The sequence below is a fragment of the Athene noctua genome, chromosome 5, assembly GCF_965140245.1.
Source record: "Athene noctua chromosome 5, bAthNoc1.hap1.1, whole genome shotgun sequence".
NCBI classification, from domain to species: domain Eukaryota; kingdom Metazoa; phylum Chordata; class Aves; order Strigiformes; family Strigidae; genus Athene; species Athene noctua.
This window is the reverse complement of record NC_134041.1, coordinates 22,998,721-23,020,245: the sequence shown is the minus strand read 5'-3', so window position 1 is coordinate 23,020,245 and position 21,525 is coordinate 22,998,721.

Here is a 21,525-nt window from a genome sequence, read left to right as displayed (position 1 = left end):
AGGTGTGCCTGGGATTGAGCCAGCTCTGGGATTAGGGAGCCTAGCACTACCTTTGTCTCTGCTCTTTCCTGTGCCAAACACAACCACCATGTATCTGGGGCTTGTACCTGGCTGTTTTGTTCTTCAGGCCTGCAAAACAAAATCCCACCAGATCTAAGCAGGGCCAAAGGTATTTGCTTTAACACTTTGATAAAGACTTTTCTATTTGTAATAAAGCTTTCCAGATGACATATTGGTTTAGCTTTGTTTATCTATTATGTTTTTTTCACTCCTGCGTTTTCATTGCTTAATTCATTTTAACTTGTGATGTTGTGAGATTCTTATACTGAGACCATCCTATTTACCTGTGTGCTTAATCTGTCCATGCAGCTGCGGTCTGAAAACCTTTTCTAGCTACAGCTGTCTCACAGGAGCACGCTGCGTGCACTGTTGCTCATGAACATTTAGTGTCATATTTGCTTTAGTAAATAATCTTGTATCAGAGTGTACAGTAACTCTTTCTGTCATTTGTGTTATGATGTTTTTTCAGAACGTGGAGTCTGAACTGAATGTGTAGGGTTGGGATTGTTTTAATTTTGTTTTTCTGCCTTGTTACCCCATGATGCTGTGGTTTTGTATTACAACTTTGCCAATTCTTCATCCAGTCTCTTCAATTTCCAAGAGAATGTGCCTGGAAATAATCATCCTTTTTTTCCTCTGTAATACCTGTGCTTTCTTGTCAGTGACTTGCTCAGCCACTGTTCCTTTTCTGAACATGCAGTTTTAATAGTAATGCCAAAGGTAGAGAGTCTACTTTAATGACTAAGCGCATTGAAAATCACGGAGTGGATGCATTAAAAAGGAGTTGAGAGCTTGTCCCCAGAAAGCCTTTGAAACCCCACCAGAAATAAGACTAATCTTAAAAAGCAAGATAGTGACTGGTGTCATGTAGTAGGAAGCCCTTTCATGCCCTGAGGGAGGTAGTTTATATCTCTTTTTCCAGAGGTATGACAATATCAGAGAATTTGCCTGCTTACACACTCTACCAGGCAAGTGGGTGGGTGGGAAGGATAGGCAGGAAAAGACTGCAGTCTTATTTCCTTCTCCTTCCCTCCTAAAGGGCCTTTGTTTCTGCTTTGGAAGCATAATAATTTACTGTTCACTTTTGCTCAGGGATAGATACACAGACAAAACCAACCTTCTGTCAGAAATTATGTGAACTAGTTGTTTTTTAAGTCATTGATTTATCAGTGGCACTTTTTCCAGCTGAACTAATGGTACTCCATCTAGCCATTCTCCAGTTCTTGTTTATGCTTTATTTACACCAGCTCCTCTCCAGAGCCAACAGGAGCAGTCATTACCAAGGGTTTCTTTGCCTCTTTCAGGTTGGAAAAGCCTGTGTAAAGCTCCAGGCTGTTACAAAGGTGTAAGAAGCATCAGGGTGTATATAGGTGGGGTCCTGGCTTGCTTTGCACAGGGCAGTCCCTCTGGAAGCAGGGCTCTCTGTCTGAAACACTCCTCCTTGAGTTATTGCCATAAAGAGGAGTGATCTGACCCATAAGATATTGGAGCTGAAAAGACCTCTGGAGTCACCTACTCCATCCTCTGCAAACAATGTAAATTGACATGATCCTCAGGAATGAATGTTTGCCATGAAATCGGTGACCCTCTCTGACATATTAGCTCCATCTTTTCTCATTTTGTACTATTTAATCTACGTTTTTCCCTTCAGTAATTTTGAGCTATTACTATACTTCTACCTGCTTTCCCTATGCTGCCAACAGTCCTCCTACTCCACCTTCTTCCTTTTATTAATCCTTCTTAAGTACTCACAGCCTGTTATCATGTCATCTTCTCTCTAGACAGGGCAAATTCAGCTGTTGGTTTTCCTGCTTAACTACTCTTAATACAATAGTTACTGTCTTCCGAACTTTGAGGATCTTTTTTTTTTTTGTTTGCTGGCTGCCCTAGTTAAGCCTTCTTTTTTCTTTAACTCTACCACAATTTCCTAGTAGGGAACGCTCAGAGCACTGCAGAGGTAGCCTTACCAGCAAGAATTGTGTAAAACATTATTTCAGTTCCGTGTATAATACATTTCTTCATGTAACCACAAGCACAGCAATCAATGGGATAGCAGAAAACACTGAATTTTACAGAATTCAAAGGAAAATCACTGACCACTGTAGAAATCTGCGAAAGATGAATTAGGACAGAAAGATTAAGAATTCATAGAATGCGGTACTATCTTCTTAATAATCCAAAGACAGATATCCACCTGTAGTTTTATATTTCTTTCTTTCTTTTTTAGAAAGAAATATAAAAGCCTTTTAAAAAAACGCACTTAAATATTGAACTTATATTTAAAATCCTTTTTTCCTTGTGTTGTCCAGAAAACACTTCGGGCCGAGGTCCTTTTCCACTTCTAGTGAACATAGAGCTTTGCACCCTGGTCTACAGGACACCCAACTCGTGCCACCATGCAGCACAATAGCCAGAATGCTGCCGCCTCTCACCTGGCTTGTGCACCATGTTCTAAATCAGACCATTTACTGAGTGAAGGTGAAATAACTTAGCATAGAGGCAAGGTCCAGTTTGAAAGAATCAGCACTAATTTTAGTTTGGAGTTAAGAACATATTGGTAGTAATGCTGTGAAAAGGAACATGTAGCCTATCTTTTTTAAATTTGCTTTTAAATTGAGGGGATGGAAGGGTTGACTTATATATATATTATATGGTTTTTTGCTTTCATTTTAATTGCAAATAATTTTGCATAATGTGCACTCAAGATTGTTTGAAACATATACGATACCTCATCATATTTCTCTCTCAACGCATTGTGAAAAAATAAATGGGGGAGAAGGATATTCACTAAAAACCAGAAAACTTTAATTAAAGGTATCTATATGTGAAGCATCTTTCTTCAGAATATTATTCAATATTGCCACCTTCAGGCCAAAGTTTATCCAAGCATTTAAGAAGATTTCTGCTACATGGAATCTTACCATTTCACATGTTTACAGTTTTTAAAACCATGCTAGTGCTTTTTCTTCTGAGAGTTGGGAGGGAGAGGGCAGGTGGTAGTGGCATTGTGAATTTGGGAAAATCAAATGCCTTAAACTTAAGGAAAGAAAAGCAGAGAGGAAGAAAGCACCACAGTTAGTACATTAAACCCATATAGCGTGTGGTTTCCTTTAACAAATCATCTTAGAGAATTAGAATTTTGCTTGTTGGTCTTCTGCAGTTTACTTTTCTGTTGCCTGTCTCTCGCAAAACTTCTCCCAAGCTCACCCATTTTCCTCCTGCATCTACTCTGGAGGATGAAGATGATTTATAAAGTGAATAGATTTGGCTTGGTTGAAATTCAGATCAAAGTTAAACCTGAATTTATAAGAGAAATTCACTAAATTAAAGAGAAGCAATGAATTCTGCCGGAAAGAAAAGAAATATAATAAGTTTATAATAAAATTGTCAAAGCTATTTGGTTGTACCAAACATTTGAATCTCTCTTTAGGGGTTCAGTGAAAAAATTGGTAAATAAAAATAACCCTTCTAGGTAGGCACTCACGTTAAGTAACATTCACTTCGTGCATAGTCTTGCCTCTGCTGGTTTCTTCCAGTGTTAAGTAAGGAGATTGGTCCATGACAGCGAGTTATTGATTAACTGATGGCGTGATCCCATTTCCTGTGTATCCAAAGCCAAATCCTTTTGAAATATAGCATTACACAAACAGTGACTTCCACCCAGAGAAAAACGTCATGCTGTTCAGTAACAACAATGGCAAACGCTCCCTTTGGACTGAGGCATAATGCTTCACTTCCCACTTAAATGCTTTTGCACTGTTGCACTAAAGAGCTGGCACATTACTCCCCACAGGTGGCTGCATTTCAGCAGCTGGGTGAAGTGAGTCTCTATTTCATTTTTCAGCCGTAGTGAGTACTAAACATAACATAGGGCTCCTCTATTTCCACAGGCTATTAACCTTCCAAAACATTTACCTCGGAGGCTAAACTTCACAGTACTTCAACTTCAATTCTGAAAAATGCCTCTATTCAAAAACATGCATTAAATGAGAGTGAATTAAGTCCCCTTGCAACAAATGGTAAGCATATGCTGGAGCTAAGTGGGGGCTTAAACAGCTTTCTGAACTTAGCTTTTCTCAAAAGTAACATTTTTATTTTAGCAACTTTGAGCAAAACCTCTTCATCCATTTTTGAATAATGAGAGAATGGCAATAAAACACATAACCTTACAGAACTTCAGTCGGTGAAAGAATTTTGAAATATGGTACTTTATCAATGGTATTTACAAAACTCAGGAGATGTCCAGAAGACCTGAAAGATGACATCTCCAAAAGAAAATGGTAGGTCTCAAGGACTTGTCAGCATCCTTGACATAAAAAACTCTAGCTTTTTTTCTGGGGAAATAAAACCCTCATGCAGCTGACAACAAGACCACCTAAACAAATACATTAATTTGTCTGTTAGCTGAAGGTAATATTTGCTTAATAGGGCAGATGGAAAGAGTTGTTCTCAAAAAGTAGTTGGACTGTTGTTTAACCACAGGCACTTCAACAGCTTCAAGTGTGAGTACAATCCCAAGTGAACTTGGAGGAAGAAGTTTTATGAAGGAAAGGGAGGTATATATATATATGTTAAAGCTGGATGAAACGATATGCTGTATATGCCATGCCTATAAAGTATTGCACAAAACTTACAGAGAAAGGTAATAGCTAAGCGTTCAGTACCTCATTTTCATTCCCATTGTCATTTAGAAAATGTGTCTGAAGATGAGATATTCTCTGCATTTATAAAATGGAGAATTATAAGAAAAAATGAAGGGCTGTAGAAGTGGGTGGTTAGTCAGAAATACTTTCTACGGTGGAAAGAGGAAATAAAAGTGAAATTAGATACTAAAGGGAGGAAAGCATATCCAACAATAATTCAGCATTCAGTCACTGGCAAAGGGAGTTTAGCAGTCCAAATAGCAGATTTTGAAATATTTAATCTGCAGGATCTGTGGAATTATGTATAGGAAGAGATATCTTGGCTGTTTTTTCAAGTTAAATTGATTGAGGTCTGTGCATTATATTACACGGATTTATTCTGATTAGATCTAAAGCTAAATGTCTGTCTTCTCAAGGGAGATTCAGAACTCAAGAACTTTTTTCTCTTTTTTGATTTTTTTTTTAATGTTATGGGTTCATCTCAGGGACACTGCAACATTGTTCCTGCATCCATCGTAGCTCAGAAACTGGCATGCCAATTGGCTGCTGCCTTGCACTTGAAAAGCTGCTACAGTTCAGTGTGGCGACATGAAGGCAGTTATAATACACTCATCACAGTGGTATCTGAACACTGTGTAATCTCTAAAGTGGTTGTGGATGAATGGCTTATATAAATGTAGAATATTATTACTGTATACTCTACTTAATTGGGACATACTGAATAGGGATAGCTGCTTTACTGGGTCTATCTCCGTGGAAACTGATGATAGTGTGTAGTAATGACCATTAGTTAATCAAGACGGTATTGGCATATGTTCTGCCTAAGAGGTCTGATTTAGTTTCTACTAAGTAAAGTGCTGTTTAGCCAGGTGACAAAGAGGTGTGAAATCCTGAACTGTTTTTTAAATATGTAAGTTGTCAAATAAAGACAAAGAAGAGTTTTTTCCTACATCCTTGGGTAGCTCAGTCAAGGATGGCTGAGTTCAGCAGTGCTGGCTGAGGGTAGGAGCAATCTGTCAGCATCATGCCAAAATTGCTTTTGATCATGACGCCGACAAGCCTACTGGCAGTGGTAATTCTTGCTTGGTATTTCTGTAGCTCATAACAGGTGAGTGTGTGCATTGCACCACATAAGCAGAGGTGCACCAAATACTGTGTCACACCATCTACTTACAGGCCTGACCACTCCAAAACCCAGTGTGTGTGGTGCACCTTCTTTGCAGGTTTCCTCAGTGGAAGACATCAGAGATTTTGCAGTTGTAGGGGAGCATGTCGCTCTCTTCAACAGGCTGTCTTGTATTTAACTTCTTCCTTGCTAGCTTCAAGCGTGCTTGGTCCTGAGTAGACCTTTTCATGTGAATTCCGTAAGTTTCCTTGTACTGTGGTTCAGTGAAGTGCAAAGCAGGAGTTCTGCTAAATTAAACAGCAGTCTGTGGAAGAACTAATTCATTTTTTAGTGTTGAGAGGCACTGTGCCTTGTCGGACTTGGCACATGTGGAAGTGATACAGCTTTGTCTTCTCAGCCTTAAACCATTTGTTTAACTGTAGTATAACAGTATATGAGTCCATGTCTTTTTCCATAATAATGTTGATCTTCTCTCATCTGACAAATCACATATCCTCTTCACAGGAAAGAAACACAGAGTCTTTGATTTCTCTATTAGAAAGATAATCATGCTAGTAAATGCTGCAAATCGTTGTAGTCTTCATAATGGGTTATTAAAATTAAAAGCCCACAGATGCTCCATAATGATTTGCAGCCTTCCTGGTTAAGGGTTGGTTTACTTTACCATGGAGCGAAAGATAGTTTAACATTTCTCCTGTATGGAGAAATGCTGAAGATACTGATAAGGCATTTCTCAGTAAAAATTCGTAAAGTCACCATGAAACCGGTAGGTGATCTCAGAAATTATTTAAGCATTCTTTTCAAAATTAATATTGCATACTAGAAGTATTGTTTTCCATATGAGAAATCCTTTTAAATAGCCTGTGCAGTGGATCTGGTAACTGCTGGAAGTGGTATCATCTCATAGCTGCTTAAAATATCCATTGTAAAATTAAAATCATTCAAAGTGTATTCTGCTTCTGAGCTCACAGAGTTTCCATAAACGTTCTGTGTTTCCATGGTTTTCTTTTCATACTGTCAGCAATTTCTGGACTCTGGAAAACTTTGGGTTTGCTTCTTATCCTTCACTGAAAGACACCATAAAATTTGAGCAAACCCTGGTGTGCAGGTTTTGTGTGTGTGGCGGGGGTTTTTGGTAGCAGAGAGGGTTACAGCAGTGGCCCCTGTGAGAAGCTTCTCAAATATCCCCCAGCTCCAAGTCAGACCTGTCTCTGCACCAAAACCAAGCCAGTTAGCAATGGTGGCTGTGCCTCTGCAATAATGTATTTAAGAAGGGGAAACTGGGAGTAGGAGTTGGAGATATAAGAAGTTGCAAGGAGCTATTTGAATGCCGAGGTCAGTGGAAGAGAGAAAGAGAAGGGGGGGATGTGTGCTGGAGCAGAGATAGCTCTTTTATCCTGCAGTGAGACAGCAGCCCCCCCCTCCCTTGCCACCTCATGGAGGTCCACGGTGGATCAGAGACCACCCTGCAACCCGTGGAGGACCCCGCGATGGAGCAGGTCTCTGTGCCCAGCGAAGGCCGAGACTGTGGTAAGAAGCCCCTGCCGTTGTGGTTCAGCGCTGGAAGGACTGCAACATGTGGGGGTGACCCATGCCAGAGCAGCTTGGGAATGGCTGCAGCCTGTTGGAAGGACTCATGTCGGAGGAAGTTCGTGGAGGAGTGTCTCCCATGAGAGTGACACGAAGCTGGAGCAGAGGAGAATGCAAGGAGTCCTCCCCTAGAGGAGGAAGAAGTGGCAGGACTGAGCACACCCCCAATTTCCTTCTGCCTGAGCTGGTCGTGGGGAGGAGTTAGAGAAATCAGGAGCGGATCTGAGACAGGGAAGAAGGGAGGGGCACAGAGAAGGTGTTTTAAGATGTGGCAATGCTTCTCCTGGTCCTACTCTGTCTGTTAAGTGTTGCTGTTAGTGTCTGAATTAAACTGATATTCTTTTTTTTCTCTGAATCTTTTGTCCTTGACCATAATGGATGAGTCATCCCTCCCTGTCTTTATCTCATCTCCTGAGCCTTTTGCTTTATTTTCTCATTCCCATTCCTGAGGGGAAAGTGGGGAGTGAGCAGCTGTGTGGTGCTCAGTTGACCTCTGGGCTCAAACCATGACACCTATAATATTATCACCAACCGTACCCTGAGCTGCATCAAGAGAAGTGTGTCCAACAGGTCAAGGGGGGGGACTCTCCCCCTCTACTACCTGCCCCACAGGGTGAAAAGAATCTTGGGGCAGGAATTAGCTAGTCTTATTGAGAGAGCTTTAAACTAGATTTGAAGGCAGAAGGGGACAAAACTGGAACCCCCAGACATAATCCCCCGGGTAGATTACCAGAGTTTGCGAGCTGTTGTGCCAGAAATTACCCTCACCCTGCTATCCCGGTGGACGCAAGGGATGGAGACATGCAGCACAACAAAGATGAAAGGGACATCGATGAATCAGTAACTGTGGTAACACCTGCGAAAGGCCAGGCCAGACTTGGGACCTCTAAATGCAATAAGGTGCTGGGGACATCAGCCCATCTGAAGTGCATGTATACCAATGCACACAGCATGGGTAACAAATAGGAGGAGCCTGAAGCCATGATGCAGCAGGAAAATTATGATGTTGTGGCTATTACAGAAACATGGTGGGATGTCTGCCATGACTGGAGTGTGCCAGTTGATGGCTACAAGCTCTTTAGGAGGGACAGACAAGGAAGAGGAGGTGGTGGGGTGGCACTGTCTGTTGGGGACTGTTATGATTGCTTTGAGTACAAGTGTAGTGAAGACAGGGTAGAGTGTTTTTGCGTTGGAATCAGGGGGAAGGCCAATAGGTGATATGTTGTAGTAGGAGTCTATTATAGGCCACCCAACCAGGACAGAGAGGTGGATGAAATATTCTATGGGCATTTAGGAGAAATCTCACGATTGCTTGCCCTTGTTCTTGTGGGAGACTTTAACTTCCCAGACATCTGATGGAAATACAACTCAGCGGAGCGGGACCAGTCCCAGAGATTCCTGGAATGTGTGGGAGATACCTTCCTGATGCAGCTGGTGAGTGAAACAACCAGAGAAGGTGCCCTGCTGGGTCTCCTCTTTGTGAATAGAGAAGGACTGGTTGGTGATATGGCGGCTGGAGGCTGACTAGGGCACAGCGATCATGAAATAATAGTGTTCTCTATTCTTAGAGAGGCCAGGAGAGGACTAAGCAGAACTGACATCCTGGACTTCCAAAGAGATGACTTTGTCTTGTTTAGGCACCTGCTTGAAAGGATCCCTTGGGAGACAATCCTGAAGGGTATAGGGGTCCAGGAAGGCTGGCTGCTCTTTAAGAAGGAATTCTTAATGGCTCAGGAGCAGGCGGTCCCCAGGTGCTGTAAGAGAAGCCAGCGACAGAGAAGACCAACCTGGCTAAACAGGGAGATTTAGCTCAGGGAGAAAAGGAGAGTTTACAGCCTTTGGAAGAAGGGGCTAGCCACTCAAAAGGATTGCAAATACGCACTGAGACTATGCAGAGCAGACATCAGGAGGTCAAAAGCCCAGCTAGAAATTAATCTGGCTTGAGCAATCAAGGACAACAAGAAATGTTTCTATAAATATGTCAACAACAAAAGAAAGAGCAAAGAAAGCCTCCATCCCCTGCTAGATGCAGGAGGAAACATGGTAACAAGTGATGAGGAGAAGGCTGAGGTGCCTAATGTCTTCTTTGCCTCAGTCTTTAATAATAAGGCTAGTTGTATTGAGGGAATCCAGACTCCTCAGCCAGAAGACAGAGACTGGGAGAACGACCCCCCTGCAATCCAGGAGTTACTCAGTGACCTACTGCATCACATAGACATACACAAGTCTATGGCACGAGATGGGATACACCCGGGGGTGCTGAAGGAGCTGGCTGGGGTGCTCGCCAAAGCTGCATTCCATCATTTACCAGCAGTCCTGGCTGACCAGGGAGGTCCTGACAGATTGGAAATTGGCCAACGTGATGCCATCTATAAGAAGGGTCAGAAGGATGATCTGGGAAATTACAGGCCTGTCAGTTTGACTTCAGTGCCTGGGAAGGTGATGGAGCAGATCATCCTAAACATCATCATGCAACTTATGAGGGACAACCAGGGGATCAGGCCAAGTCAGCATGGGTTTGTGAAAGGCAGGTCCTGCTTGACAAACCTGATCTCCTTCTATGACAGGGTGACCTGCTCTTTGGATGAGGGAAAGGCTGTGGATGAAGTTTACCTTTAGCAAGGCCTTTGACACCATTTCCCACAGCATTCTCCTGGCGAAACTGGCTGCTCGTGGCTTGGATGGGCACATGCTTTGCTGGGTAAAAAACTAGCTGGATGGCCGGGCCCAAAGAGTTGAGGTGAACGGAGTTAAATATGGTTTGTCGTCTGTCACGAGTGGTGTTCCCCAGGGCTCAGTTTTGGGGCCACTCCTGTTTAAAGTCTTTATTGATGCTCTAGATGAGAGGATCGAGTGCACCCTCAGTCAGTTTGCAGATGACACCAAGTTGGGTGGGAGTGTTGATCTGCTCAAGGGTAGGGAGGCTCTGCAGAGAGACCTGGACAGGCTGGAGCCATGGGCTGAGGCCAACTGGAGGAGTTTCAATAAGGCCAAATGCTGGGGGCTGCCCTTGGGCCACAACAACCCCCAGCAGCGCTACAGGCTTGGCGAGGAGTGGCTGGAGAGCTGCCAGTCAGAAAGGGACCTGGGGGTGCTGATTGACAGCTGGCTGAACAGGAGCCAGCAGTGTGCCCAGGGGGCCAAGAAGGCCAATGGCATCCTGGCTTGTGTCAGCAATAGCGTGGCCAGCAGGGACAGGGAAGGGATCTTACCCCTGTACTCGGCACTGGTGAGGCCGCCCCTCGATTCCTGTGTTCAGTTTTGGGCCCCTCACTACAAAAAGGACATTGGATGACTCGAGTGTGTCCAGAGAAGGGCAACGGAGCTGAGAAGGGCAACGGAGCTGGTGCAGGGTCTGGAGCACAGGTCGTACGAGGAGCGGCTGAGGGAACTGGGGGTGTTTAGTCTGGAGAAGAGGAGGCTGAGGGGAGACCTCATCGCCCTCTACAGCCACCTGAAAGGAGGTTGCAGAGATCTGGAGATGAGCCTCTTTAACGAAGTAACAAATGATAGAACAAAAGGGAATGGCCTCAAGTTGCACCAGGGAAGGTTTAGACTGGATATTTGGAAATATTTCTTTACAGAATGCATTGAAATGGGCTGCCCAGGGAGGTGGTGGAGTCCCCATCCCTGGAGGTGTTTAAGACTTGCATTGGCATAGCACTTAGGGATATGGTGTTGTAGGGAATGTTCAGTGTTAGGTTAACGGTTGGACTAGATGATCTTTAAGGTCTTTTCCAACCGAGGTGATTCTGTGATACTGCACTCTTATGAGACCCCACCTGGAGTCCTGTGTCCACCTCTGGGGCCCTCAATATATGAAGAACACGGCCCTGCTTGAGCGGGTCCAGAGGAGGCCACAAAGATGATTGGGGGGCTGGAGCACCTCCCCTGTGAGGACAGGCTGCGAGAGTTGGGGTTGTTCAGCCTGGAGAAGAGAAGGCTCCAGGGAGACCTTATAGCGGCCTTCCAGTGCTTAAAGGGGGTACAGGAAAGCTGGGGAGGGGCTCTTTATCAGGGAGTGAAGTGGTATGATAAGGGATAGTGGTTTTAAACTGAAAGAGGGGAGATTTAAATTAGATCTAAGGAAGAAATTCTGTACTGTGAGGGTGGTGAGGCACTGGCACAGGTTGCCCAGAGCAGCTGTGGCTGCCCCCTCCCTGGCAGTGTTCAAGGCCAGGTTGGACGGGGCTTTGAGCAACCTGGGCTAGAGGAAGGTGTCCCTGCCCATGGCAGGGGGGTTGGACTTTAAGGTCCCTTCCAACTCAAACCATTCTCTGATAATTCTATAAATACTTAGTTCTATCCTGGACTACAAAATTGTTGTCAGCAAGCTGTGATGCCTTGTATGCTGTATTTGATGTATTTTTTGAAAACTCAGCTGCTGAAATCATATGTAGAATTAATCTTATCTTATTTATACTATCTGAAAATTAAAGCATCTGCTTTAAACTGGTTTCCTAAGTGCTGCCTCTTCTATACACAGCTGTTTACACAGCCTGTTTGGTGGAGTTACGGGACAAGCTGAGGTGTGCCTTTCTAGAGATGCTTTTTTCTTTTTCTACTATCAGAAAGGGACTTTGGCTGGCACATTTAGCCTAAACATTACCTCTTCCCTTTCTGAAACTCATTTTTTGGGTTTCTTATGTTAAACTTCCATAACTCTTTGCATAGTTTCTATTGTCTGTCTTTAAGCAGAATAGTGCATTGCTGCTTGTTTCTCTTTACAGTTTGTTTTAAGAATAGCATACTTTTTAATGTCTTCTAGTCTTTCCCACCTATTTTCCATTTAAATGAAGGTGAGGCTGTGAAAGTCTGTCTCCAGAGCTCTGTAGCCCACAGGTGCTTGGGGCTCTTACCTGCCTCCCAGGTGAACAAGGCTGTTCAGTGCAGAGGCTCTCTGTGGAGCCAGCTGACTGCTTTTTGTGGGTCAGGAGTACCTCCTCAAGGAAATTCTCAGCAGAACTCATAAGACAGGCCATAAAAGTATTTCATACGCAAATATTCTACTCACAGTTGCAGCTGTATAATCTAGAGGACTGTGTCCTGATTTAGGGATGTGAGAACAAAATGTAGCCCTATTAGCTGTTCCTAGGCTGTGAGAATGTCAGTTATGAATAGTTTGGCCTTGGATAATTAGACAACAAACTTCTTGTTACCTGCTAGTAGGAATCAATTCTTTGAATGGTCTTAATTTATTGTAGTTCACAGTGGAGGTGAATCACACTCATGATTAGTTTTATTCTCTGTAAGACCTTTCAAGTCATAGGATGAAATAAAATCACAACCGAGTATAACGATGGACATGGATGAAGATGTTTTTTCTTTCTGTCATGAAATGGAGTGGTATGAAAAAGTTTCCTTTTGTTACTAGTTTAGGAAGTGAGTCGAGTTGAAAAACAGGACAGAAAATAAAGGGAAAGTTATAGTCTGCAGTAAGCAGGGAGAGAGCATTTCAGCGCTTCCCAATTTGCTAGAAAATATCTTTGCCTCTCCCATCATCACCTTTTATTCCCCCTACTCTCAGCTTATGTTAAAAATATTTACTGTGGCTGTTGCCTAAAACCACAGCAGCTAAACGACTTTTAGTATGGGGTGAATTTGCAATGGGATTCTTATAATATGCGTCCAGGGACTGGAAAGAACTGTGCATCATTATGCAAGTGGCCTATGTAAAAGTCAGGCTAAATGGTGACGCAAAAAGCAAAAGGAAGGAAATCACTCATGGACATGCCTGTGAATTGACACAATAGTTTTCTCTGAAGCAATTCTGTCATATTGTGAAAATACATGCTTGGACCATTTTAAAACTTTTTATTATTTACTCAATAGACCGTAGCAGCTCTGAAGCTTACTGCAGTGTTTATTCAATAGACCACCTCTGTATTTTTGGTCTATCATGTAAATATGCATTTGAGCAATCTAAAAGGGCATATTTTACTCAATGGACCATGCTGGCTCCTCTGGAGCCTGTTACATTGTACAGCATTTTGTACTATATTGCAGTACCAATGTTATCACAGGCATACTCATATCCATGGTGTGCTCTTTCAGTATGCTCTAAGGACTGATTCCCTTCTAACAACTCAAGTGCCTGCATGGAAAGGGAGATTGGTCCAAGCAGCATTATATTGTGCCAAGCTTCTGTCTTTCTCTTTAAAAAAAGAGACCTGCCTTCTGGAGGTGAGCAGGTCAGTGGGAATTAATCCTACTGTCCAAATTTTAGTGGAGGATTGTATAGTTAAACTAACATGAAAAAACCACAATTTCCTCCAGTCTTCTGGTAGTCCCTGCACGCTTGCTTGAAAATCTTAGTTTTTTGGTGTATCTATGAATGTCTCAATGACATTATCTTAAGCACACAGAATCTATTGTCTTTTTCAAATAATGTAGACACTTGGCTTTGTCTTTCACTGATTCTTGTCAGCATTCCCCTCCTTCTCTATGTTTCTAGTGACCCAAAAGGGAAGGTGGAGCAGCAAACTGGAGCATCCTGTGAAAGCCTGAGGTGCAAGGGTTTACTTCTCAAACCATAAGCATCTCTCCAGGTTGCATAAGGGAAGAGCTCTTCTGTAAACAGCAGTCACTCAAGACTACAAGGGTTTTCACCTATGCCTGGCGTTCCCACACAATGGCAAAACCTGAGCTTCAGTTATTTACCTCAGACCCTGTGACAGGACAAGGATCATGTATTAACTATGAAAATATCTCCTTAATTAAAAGCTGGACTAGAATGTCAGTTAACGCATGTTAGCTACATGACTAGAAATAATTTATATTGTTATCTCTGTTCCTTCCCTTGCTTTAGTGAAACAAAATTAATTGTTGGATTTTTTGGATTTCTGCCTCTTTTTTTTGTTTTCTTAGTTCTTTCAAAGCTGCTGGCATTGCTGAGGCATTAACATCAGTAAGAGGGGAGTTTGGATATGCAAATTTTACTCCCTTAATTAAAATCAGGAGCAGTTGATTACACCGCTGAGCCCCAGAGCTTCAAATATGTAAACAAAGGTTACATGCTCAGAAAGGAAAATTGAGCCCTAAGTCATGTTTTTGTGATAGACTTTTGTTAGTTCTTAGTCTGCTGTTAATGTGAAGCCCAGTGCCAAATTAAATTTCTGATTCCTAGGTTCAAGTGCATGGTGTTCCAGGAGCACACTTTGTGCTTATTTTATTTAGGTTTGGGATTGTTTTGTTTTCATTTTATATTTGCTCCTCTGACTTGGAACCCCCTTGCTTTCTGGATGGTAGGAATAAAGCAAAAGAGCAAGTGTATCTTGAAGAATGTGATGGGGCATCTAGATAAAGTGATTAACAAGAAAAATAAGCCTTGGGTTTTCATTTGTTTCTTAGTTGTCCTCGAGTTTGTGGCCTTAGCCTCCAAAATCCAGAGACTGTTGAGCTTCTGCTGCCTCCAAAAGTCATGAGGACTGTCACCACCGAACCTGAGAATGCAATTCGGTGAGAGACTGTCTCTTTTGGTAACCACCTTTCCCAAAATGCTTGTTCCTGTCCTTGCACAGTAGTCTTTAGTCCCCCTCAGCTATGTTGATACAATAAATTGGATCATTCAAATGACCTGGTCACAAGAAAAACAAAAACCACAGCAGAGCACCCTACTTCTGTGTGCTTTCTCTAAAACAGATAATTTCAATTTATAACACAGTTCTACAAACAGTGCTGGCATGACTGAGAGACCTGTGCAAGCCACGGAAAAACTTGGCTGGGGAGGGATAAGTTGATGAGCAAGAATTTCTTAGGCTAGATATACCAATGTCATGATCATACTTTGTAGATGGACCCTCTCTGATAAGGACAGTAGCATTACATTTCAGTTTTCCTAAGATTTTTTAAGCATAAAACAGTGTAGCAGCGCAGAAGATTTGCTTTCCTCAGGAACATGTGTCTTATTGAGCTGTCAAGATTCCATTTTGATGAGTCAATTATGTCCCAGTCCTGGAACAGATATGGGAATTAAAGGACACAAGCAACTTACACTTGGTGTAGCCCCTACAAACCTATATCTTCCCTAGCTGTTTCCATCAGAAGACATGTATATGGTGCAAAGTAGGTGAGATACTCTTCCATGCTGTTTTGCTACACTTGCTTTGAAAGGCAAAAGTGACTGTACACAGTATTAGTCAGTAGAGAATAAGACTGTTGTTTTAGGCAAGAAGCTCTAAGACTTTCTAAGGCTATTGTGTGATGTGTCCTGTTCACATTTTTAAAAAAGAATATTGCAGGGACTTATTTTTCTATCATTTATCTTAATTTTAACACTTTGAGGTCTTTTCTGCTTACTGTCCGACTACTATGGGCTTTTGCTGATATGAAAGATATGTAGCAAAATCCAGTATCTGAACAGATGATCCCCCAGAAATAGCAAAGTCTGATGCCAATATGTCACATTTTCAGTTTGTAAATTCCACTAACTCATTTCACTTAAGGATACAATTCAAGCCCACTCTCCACACACAGACTCTAATCAACTAGGACTAACTAACTGTAAAAGAAAATTTATAAAATACATTTCCACAAACTTCACAGGTCCAATGAAATCACAGCTGGCAGCACCTAAGTTCAAGGCAAATCGCAGCTACCAAGTGCCTATAACAGTACAGCCTTGGCTGAGATTTACTGCCATTAACAAAGACAATTTTGATCAAAACCCATAGAATCAAAGCGTGTATTCACCAACTCCACATACTGACCCCAGCATAACTATGCAAATTGCCGTACTCTGATCTGTGACATAGATAGAGACTTCATGTCATCTGGAAAATAGATCTCTGCACTTTGTCTTAATTTTGCATGGTACTTAGTATACAGCCAAAGTAATACCCAAACTAGATTACTAATAGGAAGCAACGCATTTCCTCAAGATGAACTAGAACCCAAACACAAAGGGCAAGTTTCTGTTATCAAGATAAAGTATATTCTTTTGCCAGTTCCTGCACACATCACATTAACATTTAATGACAGTTTCAGCCACAAGCATGTATATCTCTCATTAACACTAATGGGCAATACATGCACATAGATCTCTGGTTAATACTGATGGGAATTACATATACGTGCAACACTCATTAGCATTAATGAGGGTTCTCCTGTGGATATCTAATGATCATTAATGGGAGTTACAAGCATGTGTATTTCCCATTAACATTAGTGGCACGTGCATCTCTCATTAATATTGATAGGAAATACAGGAAGCCATATCTCTCATTAATATTAGTAGGAGTGACGCAGACACGGCAAGGAGAAAGCTATCCCTGCTGTATCCTCAGTGAGGAAAGTTTGAGCTGTTGATAATTCTGTTCTAAAGCAACTTCAGCTTGTGCTGTCTTTTAGTGAATTATCTAAGGTCTCCCTGACCTTGGACACAAGGCACAGGTTTCCTTTCCACACGAATGAAATATTTCTGAAAAAGCCCAAACATTCTTCCCTTGGTACCAGACAGCGTGTCATCTGTGCAGGTTTTTTTAAGCAAACATATATCTGAATTGCTGCTATTTCAAAGAACAGTCTGTATATGCTTTTCACAGCACAGGGGTGCACACACCAGATGCTGAGTTATTGCTCACAGGCACACAAAATTTATTATAAGTTCTTGTGATCATAACTCCCTTTTACATCATGCACTAATGCAGTATTGTGTTAAACTCTGACATGGTTCCTGATGAATGTAGTAGAGACTAAAGGCCATAGCTTCCCTTTGGAGTAAAAAAAGGTATGAATTTACTACAGTACTGAGCTTTTTATCCCTCCAGTTAGAAGGGGATTGAACTTCAGTGCCCCTTTCAAAAATGTGTTCTCATGCTTGCCAAACTGTTTCTATGGGTTTTTCCACAGGGCTGTATTTTAGATCTCCTTTTGAACGTCTGCCACTGCTGTTGTGGTGTGTCAGTGCAGAGCTCAGGGTTTCATGTGGCAGGGCAGCCGAGGGGTCTGCTCCTGGAGAGGAGTTCCCTCCCTCTCCTCCGTGGGGCATCGCTGCTTGGATGGGTGCTGAAAACCTAGGACGAACCTGCAGCTCAGCACCAGGCGGGCACATGGTGTCCACATGATGTAAATAGGGATGAGCAGACAGGGCTAAGGAAAAACGTTGATCTCCCTATCAAGTTACATATATGAAGGCAGAGGAAAGTGATTGCATAAAGCTCTGGCCTGGGAATCAAGTGATTTGCAATCAGTTCTCACCTTCATATCCCACTGTAGGATAAATAATTATTTTTCTTTTCTTTGATATACCTACCACCCTGTACACAAGAATTATAATCTGAAATAGGATCTCTAGATGCCACTGTAATGGCTTAGCTAAAGTTAATACTAACAATAACAGCCACATCAGATATATTCTATTTAAAACAGAAAGCAATATATTTAGTTTTAAAAATGCCCTTTGGTAAGATAGTCTTATTGCTTTTCTCATTACTGTACAGAATGGGAATATCCATTGTCCATGCAAATTAGTTACAAAAAACAATGTTTGCAAATAACAGATGAAAATTAAAGGATTATGTTTGGCAAACACAACTGTACTACATCAGATTCCCTAAGGCTGGGGGAGGTATATTTTGCACCTTCCTGTGCCAGTAAGTCCCCTGCTGTACAAGAAGGCTTCAGCACAGGGACTGGCAGGCTGTATCACTGTGGCTGCTGCTCCATTTCAGGAGCCTTCTGGAGAGAAGGAAAGGGAGTGAGAGTGCGAGAGCAGTTTTAACACCCACAAGAGCTGTGCAGACAAACTGCCTCACATGAGCCTTTTCCACCTGCCCTAGCTCTGCCCCTTCAGCAGCACACGCTGAACGCTCTTTTGTTGCATATTGGTTCATCATCATTACAGTGGTGTAAGAGATGTTGTTGCTTCTTTCTTTACCAGCAGATGTTTTATGGCTGGAGTTCCTGACCCCAGTGGGGTCTATATGGGCCCTGTATGTAATCTGCTTCTATTTGCATGAAAATCAACAACAAATTTAGATACAGCAGGCATAAATGCATAAAACTCTTTATAATCACAAATATAAAAAATCAGACATATGCTTGCATAAGATGCACACACACACACTTATCCACACTCACATTCACCCATCCTGAAAAGTCTAATACAGGAAAGGTGATTCTAGTGCTAAAGGATGACAGATGTCAGAAGACATCAAGGAAAATCACAATAATATTCTGTCTGGCTACAGCAGCATTAAAGATTCTAATCTGTAACTACAGCTTTCACTTATAATTCAGAATTCAGCTACTAAACAAACTAAATAATTTATCAGGTACAATATGTTCTAACTCTGCAGCTTGCAAAAGCCGCAGCCATACCTTTGTTTCAAAGAGTCACCAAATGGTGGAAATGTCAAGCTCTTCCTTAAAGTGCATCTTCCTCAACTCCCTTGATAGATAGCACTGATTTTTTTTTTCCTAAAGATGTTTTATTGTTTTTCTACTTTTCATCAGGGTGGGGTTGCCATGGCAATAAAGTAGGATGTCTTGCTGGATTTCACCTTTGCTGTCTTGCTTCATATGGTTTTCTCTCCTCAGAGCAAACATGGTGGATGCGATGCTCATGCAGATGTCTGATTCCAGATTTCTTTCTTGAGTGTGCTTGGCAGCTGCTCTCCTGAGACAGGCAAAGCACCACTTCACAAGCAAGATTCACTTCACATTCATCCTCCCACTCTCTAATGGCCACCATCACATGTCTCCCTTGCTTTGTGGGCTCTCTTTTAAGATGGACAAAGATTTTTCTGAAAGACTTGCTTCCAGTGTAAAAAGAAACTTTCATTTAAGCATTTCAATTAACTAAATAACCAAGTCAGTTCTCCTTCTCTTGAAGTTAGTTGAGGTTAAATGGTGAATTATGCCACTACAGAAGTTGGAAACATCCAATTCATATTCCAGCAATATGCCCAGAGCTAAGCCAGTTACTGGATTTAAAAGGCGGGGTTTAGGTTGTGACACTGCCGTTATGACTGGGTCTCTCCCTTTCTCTCTGTCAATGTTTATTATCATCCCAGTTTTCCCAGTTAGATTTTTAGGACTTCTCCCAGAAAAAAAGGTTCAAAATTTAAAATCACTCACCAGGATGAAGAGTCTTCATTTTATATATCTCCCCTGAATCTTTCAAAAATAGATTATAAATCAGTTATCCATATCTGAATTCACAGTGGTAGCATCTCAGAAATCCAGATGAAAAGTGATAGTAAATGCAAACTTAAGTCACAGTTCTTCAGTTTGAACCTTGCAGATCAGCTCTTCTCTCCTTGTGGAGTACCATCTGTGGAAATAGCTGATATTTCAGGGTACACTAATGAATAATGCATCCCATGAAAGTATCACTAATATAATCAGAAGTTAAAACTCCATATCCCAGTAGCTTGATGTCACAAAAGAAACAGAAAAACATATAGCATTTTTAATGTGGTGTGAATTTTTCCCTTTAGTGTTTGGATTTCTCTTTGCAATTCAACCAAAGTAAAACAGCCATGTATTACATGAACTTCTATAGATTAGCCATGATGCCTTACTTTACCACTTTTCAGTGCTCTGAGAAAATGTTTCCTGATTTCTAATTCCAGGTCTTATCCCCTGTTTTCCTCCTGTGTTACTTGTTAGAGTTGCATTAAATTTCCCTCTGATTTACTAATGTTGCTCTGGCAGAACATCAGCGTCATTTTAAAGTATCGCTATAATATTTGTTCTTCTGACTACATTGGTCTCTGACTGTCAGTCTCACTTTTTCTCTTGAACAGATACTATTAGTATAATTATTATTCAGACATTATAGTACCCAAGCACATGGGCATTGTCTAGCTTTTCCATTTAGTTAATGCCTTAGAAAACTTACAATCTGGGTAGAAGACAAAAAGCAACACATGGGTATCAACACGGAGGAGTAGAAGGCTGTCATGAGACTACATGACTTCATATGCTAAGCAGCAATATCAGTACTGTGATATTATCTCCTGCTGTGGGGTATTATGATAAAAGAGAGAATGAAGGGGAACCTCCAGAGCTGTCAGATGGTTGTGCAGTTGAACCTTCAGGAGCTCTTTCATAGGATGTTGTGGGGCAAAAAGCATGAAGTTATTTGTCTGAAAACCTTGCGGTTAACACAAGAGGTTGGCTTGCCAGATGAATAGCTGGTAGGAATTGATTTCTTTATTAAGAAGTCAGTCAGAAGATTAAAAAAACTTTTCTGTGATGTGAGAAAATTTAGTGCACATTACTTTTCTGAACTGGAACTTCTGTTTTCAGCCTGGTAGTAATGGCCCACAAATGCAGGTTCACTGCTGCTGTTGTGACAAGGACTCTGTACTTTATAAGACAGACTCTGTCTTCTGTTTCTGTCCCAAACCAATACTTCTGAGCATGGTATGTTGCAGCTACAGTAATGATCGTAGTAAGTAAGTAAGCCGTACTTTGGTTCCTTCTCTCCAGGCTGCTTCTCGGGGCAGAGGCCAAGCTTCCTGCTAGTTGTTTGGACAGGACCAGGCAATCCTGTCTTTTAAACCAGATCTCAGCCCAGTTTACAAGGCTCAACTTCACCTAGCACCAGTAAGCCTTTCCTCAGAGCAGCTGTGACAGCGTCTGATTATAGTGACCCAAAAGCACGTTCTTCACAAAAAAACCAGTGCTCATTCTGTCACCTGAAATGTGCAGCATGTGTAGGTCCCTTGTCTGGGAAAACTGAGCTGCAGCTGCTGACTTGCTGCTATTTTAAGAATGACCCAAACTCCAGGCAGCAAGTGGAAAGAAAATTGTAATGTTTTTAAAGGTAGTTACATTGCTTAACATTTTTATTGGGAAAATTTCGAAGTATTTTGTGTATTACTATTATCCCCAGGTTATACATGGTGGGACTGAGATAAAGTACAGATCAGCTACTTCCTCAAATCCATGTGAGGGTTAAGTGATGAGATCAGGAACAGGAACCCCCCACCTTGGCTTTCCATTACATGCTGTAACTGTCACATAGTCCCATGTCATGTACATTTCCAGTAGCTAAGATTCTAACTCAGCTGTGCTCCCTGCTATTTAATTCAATGACAATATGTGCATTTTGGGGAAAAAAAAGGCCTATTTTTGGGGCAAGCCATGTGTGCTGTT